The following is a 13,919-nucleotide window of genomic DNA, read 5'->3' as shown; positions in this document are numbered from 1 at the left end:
TCCCATTATGCTTTGCAAACCTTGACCTGGCTTTCTCTCTCTGATGCCATGGTCTGCGCAGGAGTGCCAGGGAGGGTTGGCGCAGCTGTGCCAGTCTGCGGTGGAGGGGTGGCAGCCCACATAACAATGGTCCCAATCTGTGAGTTCAAATATCCACAGATGGTAACCATAGGTGGCTAATAGAATATAAATAAGTCATGTTGGATCAGACCAAAGCCTCATCACGTCCAACATTTTATTCACATGAAGCCCACAAACCGGGATGACTGCATCAGCATTTAGGACAAATGAAATCTACTCCCTCTCGCACTAGAGGGAGTAGACATCCCTCATGATTAGTAACCTTTGATAGCTTTGTCCTCCATGAGTTTGTCCACACCCCTTTTAAAGCCCCTCAAGTTGGTGGCCATCACCACATCCTGTGGCAGCAATTTCCACAATTTTACACTGTGTGTAGTACTTCATTGTGATTGTCCTGAATCTCCCTTCCTTCAGCTTCAGTGGATTACCCTGGGTTGTAGTGTTAGGGGAGAAAATCATCTTCCTGTCTACTGTCTCCACATCATAGCTTCTAGACCTCTATCAAAGCACCCCTTACTCACCATTTTTCTAGGCTAAACACTCCTAAGCATTTTAACAGATCCTCATAGGGCAGTTTATTTATTTATTTATTTATTTATTTATTTATTTATTTATTTATTCATTCATTCATTCATTCATTCATTATTCATTCATTCATTCACATTTATATACCACCCTCCCTGAAGATTCAGGGCAGTTTACATAGAACTGAGAACTATACAAAGAACCATACATATAAATAACTGTAACATTAATAACACTAACTGATAACAGGGTAACAGAACATTAACAGTACTAACACAACAGGTCCAACAACATAATGCCTTGATGGATTTCTGGGGGTGGGGAGAGGGAGGGGGGCAGGGGCCCTATAGATGTTGTTGGTTGTGCCTTGTCTCAACCAAATGCCTGGTGGAAGAGGTCCCTTTTGCAAGTCCTGCGGAACTGTTTTAGCTCATTTTGGTTGGTGTTTTCTGCAGACGATGATTAACTTTACTTGTGATTGACAACATTGGCTCAAGAAAAAGAAAGGTATATGTTTGAGTAAGTGCGGCCTAACATATAAACATAATCCTTATTTCCTAGAACTAAGCACAACTTACCAGTGCTGAATGTTGCCATTTGTTTGTATTGGTACTCTCTGGGCCCTCATTAAGCCATTTCCTGAAGTTAAGCCAATCCATTCTTTGAACTTTGAACAGAAAAGAGCATATTTATCAGCACCAGGCCCTTCTATCTGTATAAAATTATGACTCTCTTGATTGTGAGTCTATTGCTGTTGACTACAGGAAGGATATTTTTCAGCTACCCACCATGAACATATGAACTGGCACCTGTATAGCCAGGAATACTTAAAGCTAGCTTTAAAAAAGTGACCTAAACTCTTTTGTATTTTTGCAGTTGTAAAGTTAACCTATGATCAGAAGTACAGTATATTTTTTACAAATATTTTATTTCCCAAGGTTGTAATTCTTCCATAGACACCTGTGTTGAGGTATCTTTTCACAGTCCATCAGGAAAGATGCAGGAGAAAGAAAAATGCAAGGGGCTTACAAAACCATACTTGAATTTAACCATGCGTATGTGTGAATTAGGTATGCATTCAAAGGTGTCTTTGTGCATTCTTAAGCTCTGCTGCAGTTTGGTGTTGCTTGAATATTAACTTCTTTGCTGAAGAGTGAACTTCTTTCCAAGGAACTTACCTAAAAAGAACCCATCCTGCAATGCAGAGTACACTCAACTCCAACTAATATATATGACATTGGACAATATTATACATGCTTAGGTCTAAACTGGGAAAATAAAATCTCTCATTAACATAGGTTATCACATTACAGCACTGCAGCAGAATGAACAAGACCGCCAGTTTTTTATACATAAAGACAGCATTGTAACACAATAATCCCTTGATTTTAAAAAGTCAGATGTTTTGGGGTGGAGGGAGTGGGAGGGGAGGAGGATGGCAACAAGGAAGGGGCCATGCACAAATTACTCAAAATGGCAGATGGGGGAATGAAGGCATTTCTCCATTGGGCAACCCCAAATTAGATTCTGCCTTGAAAAATGAAATGACTGTAGGTGTGAGAGAGAATTGGGTGACGGGGGTCCTAATAAAAGAGGATTTCTTTAATGAGTTGATTTTAGACAGGGAGGCCTGCATGTTCTAGCTGTAATTTCTAGGCCTCAACCATAGGCCTGGCAGAACAGCTCCATCTTGCAGGCCTTGTGGAACTGTTTAAGGTCCAGCAGTGCCCTGATCTCATTAGGGAGGGCATTCCACCTGGCTGGGGCCAATTTTACCTCTTATGGTTTTAAAAGGGAATATCTTATATTACCCAAAGTTCTGCTTTTCCCTGTAGTTTTGCGTGCAAAGATCCAGCAATGCAATTCTTTCTCTAGCAGCAGAGCTCACCAAAAGAGTATTTCCAATAAAGGGAGTACTGGTATGGAACAGTATCTGTTGGGCGTCCCTAAGTAGAATTGGATTTTTCATTTCCTACATCACACAGAGGTCTTAATTCTATGCACCCTTTCTCTTTTAAAATCCCATAGTAGTACCTAACAGGTCATTAAATAGTTTCTAAGACAAAAAGTTACCAAAGCATGTCAATATTGCTCCCCACTACAAAATGGGCAAATGACTATCCTCGTTCTGCTCATTACAAATAGCAAAATGAAATAAGAGCAAGGCTTTGTGTTACTAGATTTTGCAAAGGCCTTGCAATCAGGTGTTTGTCCCAGAGTTCATTAAAGACAGGTAGAAGTTCATGGCTATGCACTGGAAGGGAGGGATTAAACCTCCAGCTACTAGGCAGGACCCTGGGCAGCAGAGACCAGATGGTTTGTTTTGCTTGCTATATTTTTAGGCCACTGCTCCAAGCCTGCCAGCTCATAGCTGCTAACAGTAAAAACGTACAATAAAAACAGTAAAAGCCTAGACACCACAATCCCATTCCTAACAATCATAGCCAAATCTGCTCCATAGTCTCTCCCAATCTACAATTTCTCTCCAGAAATGATGGTTTATTGGGGGGGGGGATCCCTGAGGAGGGGCAAGTTCTTCTGTCAGTCTGGCTTCAACCAAAAGCCTGGCAGAAGAGCTCTGTCTTACAGACTCTGCAGAACTGTAAGAGCTTCAGTAGGACACTTAGCTCTTCCAGGAATTCATTCCACCAGGCAGGAGCCGGGGCCAGGTGAACTTCCTGTGGGCCCAGGACCGCCATCTCATTCAAACCTACAGAGCAAAGAGCCTGAGGGGAGCATAGGGAGATAGTCCTCAGACATAGAGGACCCAAACTATGTTTGGGCTTAAAGGTTATCATCAAATCCTTGAACCTGATCCAGTGTTCAACTAGTAGCCTCAGCGCTGGCTGAATATGGGCCCTCCAAGGTATTTGTTGGTAATAGCTACCATTACCAACAAATTCCAGATCCCTTCCCGAGTTCAGGTGTTAAATACATACAGAGCTCTTCTAGTCCTGTTGACTGGAAGGGAAACCAATTACTAGAAGGCCATAACTATCTATTGCTACAGTAACCTTGTAATTGACATTTCTGGGGTATTATATAGCCTGAAAGTCATAAACTTAATGAAAGTATGTTTTTATTGCACTTCAGCTTCATCTCTGATTAAATCAAATTTGCATAATGGAAAGTTATTACATTTCCATGTTTCTAATTTTCATTAAAAAAAAAACAGATCAGAGAGTTTGTTTATAGGAAAAGCAGGCTGGCATGTAGGAATGCTATGAACACACGCCTGCCCTCAAAATGTTAGTAATGAATTGTGTCAGAGGGAGCAGGCAAGTAAGCTCACTAAAAATGTGGCACTGTTGCCTCTCTCAAACAATTTGCTTTCTCCCACCAGCAGGAAAGCCTCCCTACACATGTCATTAAGCTGCTTCTAGGTGAGGGTACTGAGGTGCAAGGTACAAGGATAGTAATTCATCTGTGCCAGACAAAGCACACCACCCCCACCACCACCCCCCCTCTCTCTCTGCCTCTCTATCCTGCCCCATAGCAAAGAATTCCAAGTAGAAAGGATGTTTTCATTTCTTGTAAATAAGAGTGCTTCTTTTAATGTAGATTTGTGCGCAGCAGTTTTAATTGAAAGTTAAGCAACATATAATGGATTGGAAGGCTACAGGTAGGCTGTATGTGACCCATTCTGCACAGCAGCAGCTGTACCAGGCCACCAGCAGCGTGGTCCTATGGAGCAGAAAGCTCTGCAGTTTACTGTGTCCCCATGGGGGACATATTTCCATACCAGAGCCACTCCAGAACTAAAATGTGCCCCCTCAGGAACGAAAATAGCAGTGGAATAGTTCTGCCATGCAAGAGGGGGGAGCACGGAGGGGTTTTTATTTTGCTGGAGGGTGGGATTGCGTTCCACATAATTCCAACTTCCTGCAAAATAAAAACGAATGCCCTAGTCCACCCCGCAGCACAGCAAAGCCCTGTGAAGCTGACTGGGGCATTCTTTACCCCCTCTGGGCCACTGTAGGGCAAAGAGGGCTAGCTGTCCACACATGCTTGCTGCAGGACAGGCCCTGTTGGCCCCCACAGCAGCTAAGGGAACGTGGATTATCCTGCATTCCCTTAGCCCAGCCCAACTGAAGGCCTGATCTGTAGCAGACCCAGGAAGAGACCTGCCCAGTGGCTGCGTCATATGACCACCCTCTCAGCCTTTTTCACCCATGCAGAATCAGCCTGTGTGTTTGTGTCTACATATTTCTCATTTCTTCTCTTCTCAAAAGGGCAGTAATGTAAATGGTTTTCTCTAGCAAAGTGAACTATTAAGCAGACCTTGTAGACTGAAAGGCATTGTTGTCTCTTTGGAACACAATGTTCCATTACATTTTCTTTCTTCCTTCCTTTCTTCCTTCCTTCTATCCATAACAAGACAATTCTGGAGAAACACCTCTGTGCAAGTCTGACATTTTAGAATCTCTCACACCCCTCTTCTGTGTGAAACTTTAAAATATAACTTAGTTCCCATCCTTTTGTATCTGACTGTACAGAAAGCTCAGCTAAATATACCCCATACCCTCCCCATTGATCTCCAGAATGGAGCTTTTCAAACAGCTCCCATTGACAATATTCTCAATTGGCACAGGACATGCAGAATAAAACAGACATGATAACTACTGCCAGAGTTCAGGAATGGCACAACACCATCTCCATCATCATTTCTGTAGCATTTCCAAGGGTTCAGAACACTTCACAGACATTATTTTATTGCAATTTTAACAATAATCCTGCAAGATTATTCCCTATATTGCATTTGGGACGGGGGCTGAGGGTGACATAAGAGCTGGTGGTCTGTAGCCAACTTGTGAGTTCATGAAAGGTGTTATTTGGCTGAGGGTTTCTGGAGTCATAGCAGTTTTGATAAACCAGTTGTGAAAACCATGTGGAAACTGAGGGCCATTTCGCACGGCTTCAAAATAGCACAATGGTTGCTAATTGAAAACGCTACTAATTTGGAATAACCCACGATGTCGTAGACAATCTGCAACACTCCTGAAACCGACCCGCAAAAAGTGCTTTGTTGTAGCGCTTTCAGGGGAATCCCAAAAAGTGGATTCACCCTCCGGAAAGCGATACACTCCTGCAACCAATCTGCAACAATAGCGATAAAGACCTGTGCGTTAACATTGTTGCGGGTTCTTCAAAGTCCCTCCTCCTGAGCCTGTCCTCCAAACTTCCGGCGAAGCGATCGCCATTTTTTTTTCCCCGAGCGAGTGGAGATCAACGCACCGGCAAGCCTCCGTTTAGCCAGTGAGGCTTCCCAGGCTGCAGTCCCTCCTCAGAGCTGTTTACAGCACAAGAAGCCCGCAGAAGCCCGTTTGCTGATGTATTTTCCCTTTATTTTTCACACTGTTTCGGCTGAAAATCGCGCCCGTGAGGGGGGGGGGAGGGGGGGATTTTTTTTTCCACTCCGAGGCAGCGTGGCCACGATCAAATGACAGCTCAAACAGAGGCTTCCCCGGCTTCAGTCCCTCCCCTTCAGTCACTAAGCACACACATTTCACACATTCCATTCAGCCGAAAATCGGGCCCGTGAGAGGGGGGGGGGATTTTTTTTTTCACTCGGAGATAGCGTGGCCACGATCAAACGATCAAACGACAGCTCAAACACCCCAGGCAGCTGGATGGGTCTCTCCATTGCAACGAATCTACCCAGATTCGTTACAATGGGTGTGTGTTTTTTTTAAAAAAACCTTCCTTAAAGGGAAAGGGGCTGTTTGGGAGCATGCTAACGGCTGCCCATTGGCTGCTTGACGGCCAGGGGCGGGACGAGCTTGGCAATAGCGCTTCCTTTCTAGCGATTTCTGCCGAGACCGGAAGCCTGTGGGAAACGCTAAAAAACGCAACTGATTCCACTACAAAGCCAGGTATGCAAAACGACGAATTCCACTATTTTAAATGGCGATTTTTCATTCAGTGACCAATTTGCAACAAAGATCCCCGTGCGAAAAGGCCCTAAGTTTCCATCATCTCAGTTAGCAAGACCCCTGGGTTTCTGGGGATCTGGCTTCACTCTCTTGTACCAGCCACATTTCTCCCACCACCTTGGTCTTTTCCTTTTGGATGAACAACTTAAAACCACTCTTACCATGTGATTACTCTTCAAAATTGATCTTCATCTCAAACCTAGCATATTGGCCAACATTATATATCCTACCTATCGCTAGAGAAAGTTCCTCCGGCCTAAGAAATCTTCCTACAAAGTCTGTGGTTCCTCCATTGGAGGAGAAGTGACTTAAATTGGAAGACAGTTCCTTAGGCTAGAGGAACACCTCACAGTTTGTTTAGTGGAATGGCAGGAAGTGTGCCACTTCTGGAATCCAGCATGTGTTTGTGGGCAGATGGCTCAAAAAAAATGGATGCATGCGTTACCAGTTGAACCCTCCCAAATCTTGTAATAACCCTCATTTCCCCTTCTAGCTCAAAACCCTTTATCCAGTTTGCTACAAACTGAGAACATGAAGGCTCTTGTATTCCAGGAAGAGACCTCAACAGCATTTCAAAATATTTACTGAATACATACATAGCATTTGCTAGTGCAGGTTCCTTTTATTCCATTCTGATTGGTTCATCACTCAGAGGCTAGAGGTTGAGATGTAAGAAAGAGGACAATACTATGAAATGTATCAGTTCGCCAATGACTTTTCCTGTATACCTAAAGGAAAGCAAAAAATCCTCCAGGATCCCTGGACAATCTGCCTGGAGGAAGATTCCTTCCTGACCCCAAAGTGGCATTACCGTGGGGCATGTAAGCAAGGGCCCTGAGAGTTTAGCACTTGCTCATCCCTTCCTGCCCTCCCCCATCATGATCTGCCTAAGTTCTCAGAATCAGCATTGTTATCAGGTGGCCTTCTAGTCTCTGCTTTAAACCCTCCAAAGGAGGAGAGTCGACCACCTCCTGAGGAAGCTGGTTCCACTGAAGAAATTCTTCCTAATGTCCAGCTGAAAATTCTTTGGATTTAATTTTAATCCGTTGGCTCTGGTCCAACAGAGTACATGTGCTTGCCAAGAGCTCGTTCAAGGTTCAGGGCAAGACTGAGCATGGGAATCACTTTTTCTCCTTGATCATGCCCTGTTAATATGTGAATGGCTTGTATATGTCTCCTCAGCAGTTCAGACAATGACCTGTTCCTGTTTGGCTGCTCCATCTCCAGTATTTATCCAGCTCACTGGACAGTCAGAGTGGCACTCCCAGTGGGGAGGATGTTTCAAAGCACACATTTTAGTCTTACCATGTAAATAGCAAGGGACGAGACACCTGCTGCTTCCCAAATTACTTGTTGGCACAGACCGAGATGGCTGAAACAGCAGACAAGGAGATTCGCTCAGATTTCTACTTATGAACTCAGATCAATGGCAAGTCATGAACGAACAGCTGCGAGTGAAGGAAATGGAACAGTGGTCCCTGCATACAGAGAGTATCCATGGGGGAATACTAGATGCTTACTCATTGAACAGAATGGAAATCCAGAATGAACCTACATGTTTTTCTTCTCTCTCTCTCTCTCTCTCTCTGTGTGTGTGTGTGTGTGAGAGAGAGAGAGAGAGAGCATTTAAACTAGCAAGATAAATGTACACAGAACACAAGCTCCAGCATGTAGCTTCCACAGGCAGGTCTCCAGCAGAACTGTGTATGCAGTTGCTGGATCAATACTGGATGTGCAGCACTGGCTGTGTGACTGGTACGGTCACCTGTTTGGAGAGGGACCGAAGGCAAATCTCATACATGTGCTTATCTATGAACAAGTCACCAGCATTTCAAAGTTGACCTAACTGGGCACCAGCTCAGTGACCAGGTACATGGAAATCCTTGTCCAGAGCATTCTATTGAGAATGGCAGAGAGCCAGCATGGTGTAATGTTTAAAGAGTGGCTGTCTCTAATCTAGAGAACTGGGTTTGATTCTCTATTTCTCCACGTGTAGCCAAACGAGTTACTTTGGGCCAGTCACGGTTCCCTTACAACTGTTTTCAAAGAGCAGTTCTCTCAGAATTCCCTCAAGCACACATACCTCGCAGGTTGTCTGTTTTAGGGGGGAAAAAGAAAAGGTGTTTGTAAGTCACTTTGAGACTCCTTCACATAGTGACAAGCAGGGTCTAAAAACCCAGCTCTTCTTTTCCTATTGCCTGCCTGGATGAGTTATTTTAAAGATTGAACTGAGTTTACCTAGTTATTGTCATCTTGGGATGTCATTTACCCTTTATTTTAAATTCTCAGGGGCTTTCCGCACAAGGACCAATTTTGCTGAATGTTTGCAGTATGCAGAAATGCTATATTTAATAGTGAAATTTTGTCATTCCGCATACCTTTAATTCTAGTGGAGTATTGAAGTCCCAGTAGCATTGTATTCATTCCGGTCTCAGGTTTCCGGTCTCACTGGAATCGCAACAAAGGAAGTGATATTTTCCCACACTTCTTCCCGCCCCTGGCCGTCAATCAAACAGAACAGCCAATGAACTGTTGTGTTCGTGCTCCCAAACAGCCCCTTTTCCTTTAAAAACTATTTTTTAAAAACCCAAACACACCAGTTGCAACAAATATTTGTTCATTCATTGTCTCAGAAAGACCTTTTTTGCTGGCATAGGAGCTGGCGCTTAATTGTTTACACGCTCTTCAAGTAAAAATAAAATCCCTCCCCCCCGCCATGGGCGTGATTTGTGGCCAAAATTACAGCCAGTGTCGAACACATTAAATTCGCTACAGAATTATTGGCTCTTTCCATATTTGTTTTTGCTTTCTGTTTGTGACACTCTGTGATATTCTGGATTATGATAGTTTGAGATCAGCAGCCTCATAAAATCTGTGGAGGATTACCTTCTCAACTTTGCTTTAAGGTCAGTTTGACCAATGGAATGGCACCTAATATAAAGCTAACCCACGTTCTGCCCTTTCTTGATAGATTCTGCACCGCCGCCCCCCTTCATTCCTTTTCTTTGCACATGCTGCAGAACATGGTACTGGCAGCTTTGCCAATAGAATAAATCCTATTATGAAACACTGCCCAAAAAAATGCATAGCCAGGCTCTGGAAACTGAGGGGATTTCTGCACCCGTTAATTGTAGTGAAATGTTTATGTTACGTAGTAATTATGTTCTGGTCCCTCCATATGACATTGCCAGCATGCAGCATCTGGGCAGTGGCTACATCCTCCATTTTAAAGCACTAGTTGGGGAATCCCATAAAATGGATTCACCAAACTATTTAGCGCTAGCTAAGGAAGAGCAACCAGCAGACAACCGGCACAGGGAAGGTTTGCTGTTGCTGTTAGGTGTGAAGTCGTGTCCGACCCATCACAACCCCATGGACAATGATCCTCCAGGCCTTCCTGTCCTCTACCATTCCCCGGAGTCCATTTAAATTTGCACCTACTGCTTCAGTAGCTCCATCCAGCCACCTCATTCTCTGTTGTCCCCTTATTCTTTTGCCCTCAATTGCTCCCAGCATTAGGCTCTTTTCCAGGGAGTCACTGCCTCCATTTCTTCTCTATCTATTTGCCAGGATTTGAGAGGGCTGGATGCCATGACCTTCATTTTCTTGATGTTGAGTTTCAAGCCAACTTTTGCACTCTCCTCCTTCACCTGCATCAATAGGCTCTTTAGTTCCTCTTCGCTTTCTGCCATTAGAGTGGTATCATCTGCATATCTGAGGTTGTTGATATTTCTCCCTGCAATATTGATCCCAATTTGTGACTCATCTAACCCCGCCTTTCTCATGATGTGCTCCGCATACAAGTTAAATAGGCAAGGCGACAGTATACAGCCTTGCCGAACTCCTTTCTCCATTTTGAACCAATCAGTGATTCCATGCCCAGTTCTCACTGTTGCTTCTTGATCTGCATATAGATTTCTCAAGAGACAAATAAGATGCTCTGGTATTCCCATCTCTTTAAGAACTTGCCACAATTTGTTGTGCTCCTCACAATCAAAGGCTTTAGCATAGTCTTTGAAGCAGAAGTAGATGTTCTTCTGGAACTCCCTAGCTTTCTCCATGATCTAGCATATGTTGGCAATTTGATCTCTAGTTCCTCTGCCTCTTCGAAATCCTGCCCATACTTCTGGAAGTTCTTGGTCCACATATTGCTGGAGCCGAGCTTGTAGGATTTTGAGCATAACTTTGCTAGCATGAAGAGCCTCTTGTGGCACATAGTGGTAAGGCAGCTGTCTGAAAGCTTTGCCCATGAGGCTGGGAGTTCAATCCCAGCAGCTGGCTCAAGGTTGACTCAGCCTTCCATCCTTCCGAGGTCGGTAAAATGAGGACCCAGCTTGCTGGGGGGTAAACGGCAATGACTGGGGAAGGCACTGGCAAACCACCCCGTATTGAGTCTGCCATGAAAACGCTAGAGGGCATCACCCCAAGGGTCAGACATGACTCGGTGCTTGCACAGGGGATACCTTTACTTTTACCTTTACCTTGCTAGCATGAGAAATCAGTGCAATGGCGCGGTAGTTTGAACATTGTAATTGTTGGGAGGATTAAAAAGGGCTGCTCCTCACCAGAGGCGGGAGAGACAAAGGGCTCTTGGCCTGTGGCTCTTAGCCTGGGGTTCTTGGCCGAGCAATTAGAATTAGAATCAGTAGATTATATTTCCCTAGTACTTCCACTGCCTAGACATTACAATGGACCTCCAGGACACTCATCCCATCATCTGCAGTGAGTGTGAAATGATTGCCTTCCTCCCAGAAGACAAGATGGACTACAGCTGCCCCAAGTGTAAGCTGGTAAGACTTTTGGAGGAAAAGATTAGGGGATTAGAAAACAGAATTATTACTCTGACCCAAAGTAAGAAAGGGGAGGAGTTCATAGTCCAGAGCCCTGCAACTTGGAATAAAGAGAATAAAGAGAATACAACCAGTCCTGAAGAGGATAAGGAGATTGACCACAATAGGGAGCCTCTGCAGGCAGTTCGGAAAAAGCCGGAACGGCGAAGGGCGAAACAGTTCTCGGGGCCTTTGGAGCTCCAGAATAGATTTCAGGCCCTTGCAGAGGAGGTGCAAGGGTCAACAAGGGAAGAGGTCCCAAAACAAACTCTAAGACAAAGGGAAGATGGAGTTGAGAAGAAAAAAAAAAGGAGAGTACTGGTAATTGGAGACTCCCTGCTAAGAGGAATGGATTGCCATGTGACTGGGCCCGAGCCCCTAACCCGAGAGGTGTGTTGCTTGCCAGGGGCGAAAATTAAAGATGTTTCAGAAAGGCTGCCCAAACTCCTCAAATCTACGGATCGCTACCCATTTGTGATGGTCCATGTGGGAACGAATGACATGTCCCTGAATACCATCGCTCCTATTAAAAAAGACTATCAAGATCTGGGGAGGAAGCTCAAGCAAATGGGGGCACAAGTGGTATTCTCTTCAGTCTTGCCTGTCAAGGGAAGAGGAATGCGTCGGGAGAGGAAGATAATGGAGGTGAATCATTGGCTGCGTAGTTGGTGCCGGCAGGAGAGATTTGGTTTCTGGGACCATGGGATAGGCTTTCTTGAGGAAGGCCTACTAGCACCTGATGGACTGCACTTATCGAAACTGGGGAAGAATGTGTTTGGCAGGAACCTGGGGAGATTCATCAGGAGAGCTTTAAACTAAAGCCACTAGGGGAAGGAGACGATCAACATAGGGAGTGTATGGAAGGAAAACGATCGGAGACAGCCCAACCGGCAAGGCCAGCTCATAGGGAACCAAAAGTAAAAGGATTCAGATGTCTTTATATTAATGCCCGAAGCATGGGCAATAAAAAGGAAGAGCTGGAACTTCTCATGCTGATGGAAAGGTATGATCTAGTAGGCATCACAGAAACTTGGTGGAATGATTCTCATGACTGGAATGTAATGGTGGATGGATATGAACTGTTCAGAAAAAACAGAATAGATCGAAGAGGTGGAGGAGTGGCACTGTATGTGAGGAAAGGTCTTACCTGTCAGGAAATTCTAGTGAAGGAGAGCATATCTACAGTGGAAAGCATCTGGGTGAAAATAAGCGAGGGGAAAACAAACAGTGTGGTGGTTGGTGTCTGCTACCGACCGCCTGACCAACGAGAGGATGTGGATGTTTCACTTTGTGAGCAGCTTGAGAAAATATCCAAGCGGTAGGACCTTGTCATCATGGGTGACTTCAATTTCCCAGATGTGTGCTTGGAAACAAACTCTGCAAAGCGTCCTCAGTCATGCAACTTTATGACCTGCCTAGCTGACAATTTCATTTATCAAATGGTAGATGAACCCACAAGAGGTTCAGCCATACTGGACTTAATACTGACCAACAGGCAAGAGTTGGTGGATGAGGTGAAGGAGGTGGGGACCCTAGGGGGAAGTGACCATGTCCTCATAGAATTTCTTTTGAGATGGGGAGCCAAGGAAGCTTGTAGCCAGACGCGGATGTTGGATTTTCGTAGGGCAAACTTTAATAAACTCAGAGACATGATGAGTGTCATACCATGGACGAGAATGCTGGAAGGGAAGGGAGCATGTGAAGGGTGGGCGCTACTCAAACAAGAGCTATTGCATGCTCAATCAATGACTATCCCAGAAAGACGAAAACACTGCAGGAGCTCTAAGAAGCCTATTTGGATGAACAGAGAACTTCAAGAGGAACTAAGAAAGAAAAGGAAAATGTTCAGGAAATGGAGGGAAGGACAGAGCTCTAAAGAAGAGTACCTACAGGTTACTAGGCACTGTAGATCAATCATCAGAAAGGCCAAAGCTGAGAGTGAGCTAAGATTGGCCAGGGAAGCCCATTGTAACAAGAAAAGATTTTTCAGTTATGTGAGGAGCAAACTGAATAGGCAATGGGCAATAGGCCCACTGTTGGGTGCGGATGGACAAACTCTAACGGAAGATGCAGAGAAAGCAGAAAGGCTTAGTGCCTATTTTACATCTGTTTTTTCCCACAGGTCAAAGTGTTTAGGCACATCTAGAGATGTATAGTGTCTGGGTGGCAGGTTAACATGGATAGAGAGGTTGTCGAGAGGCATTTAGCTGCACTGGATGAGTTCAAATCCCCTGGTCCGGATGAAATGCACCCGAGAGTACTCAAAGAACTTTCCAGAGAACTTGCACAGCCCTTGTCCATCATCTTCGGAACCTCTTTAAGGACTGGAGATGTCCCGGAGGACTGGAAAAGAGCAAACGTTATTCCGATCTTCAAAAAAGGGAGGAAGGATGACCCAGGAAACTATAGACCAGTGAGTCTGACCTCTGTTGTGGGGAAGATAATGGAGCAGATATTAAAGGGAGCGATCTGCAAACATCTGGAGGACAATTTGGTGATCCAAGGAAGTCAGCATGGATTTGTCTCCAACAGGTCCTGCCAGACCAACCTA

Source organism: Paroedura picta, chromosome 3 (genome assembly GCF_049243985.1).
Source record: "Paroedura picta isolate Pp20150507F chromosome 3, Ppicta_v3.0, whole genome shotgun sequence".
Taxonomy (NCBI): domain Eukaryota; kingdom Metazoa; phylum Chordata; class Lepidosauria; order Squamata; family Gekkonidae; genus Paroedura; species Paroedura picta.
The sequence above is the reverse complement of the archived record's forward strand: the minus strand, read 5'-3'. Positions refer to the sequence as shown.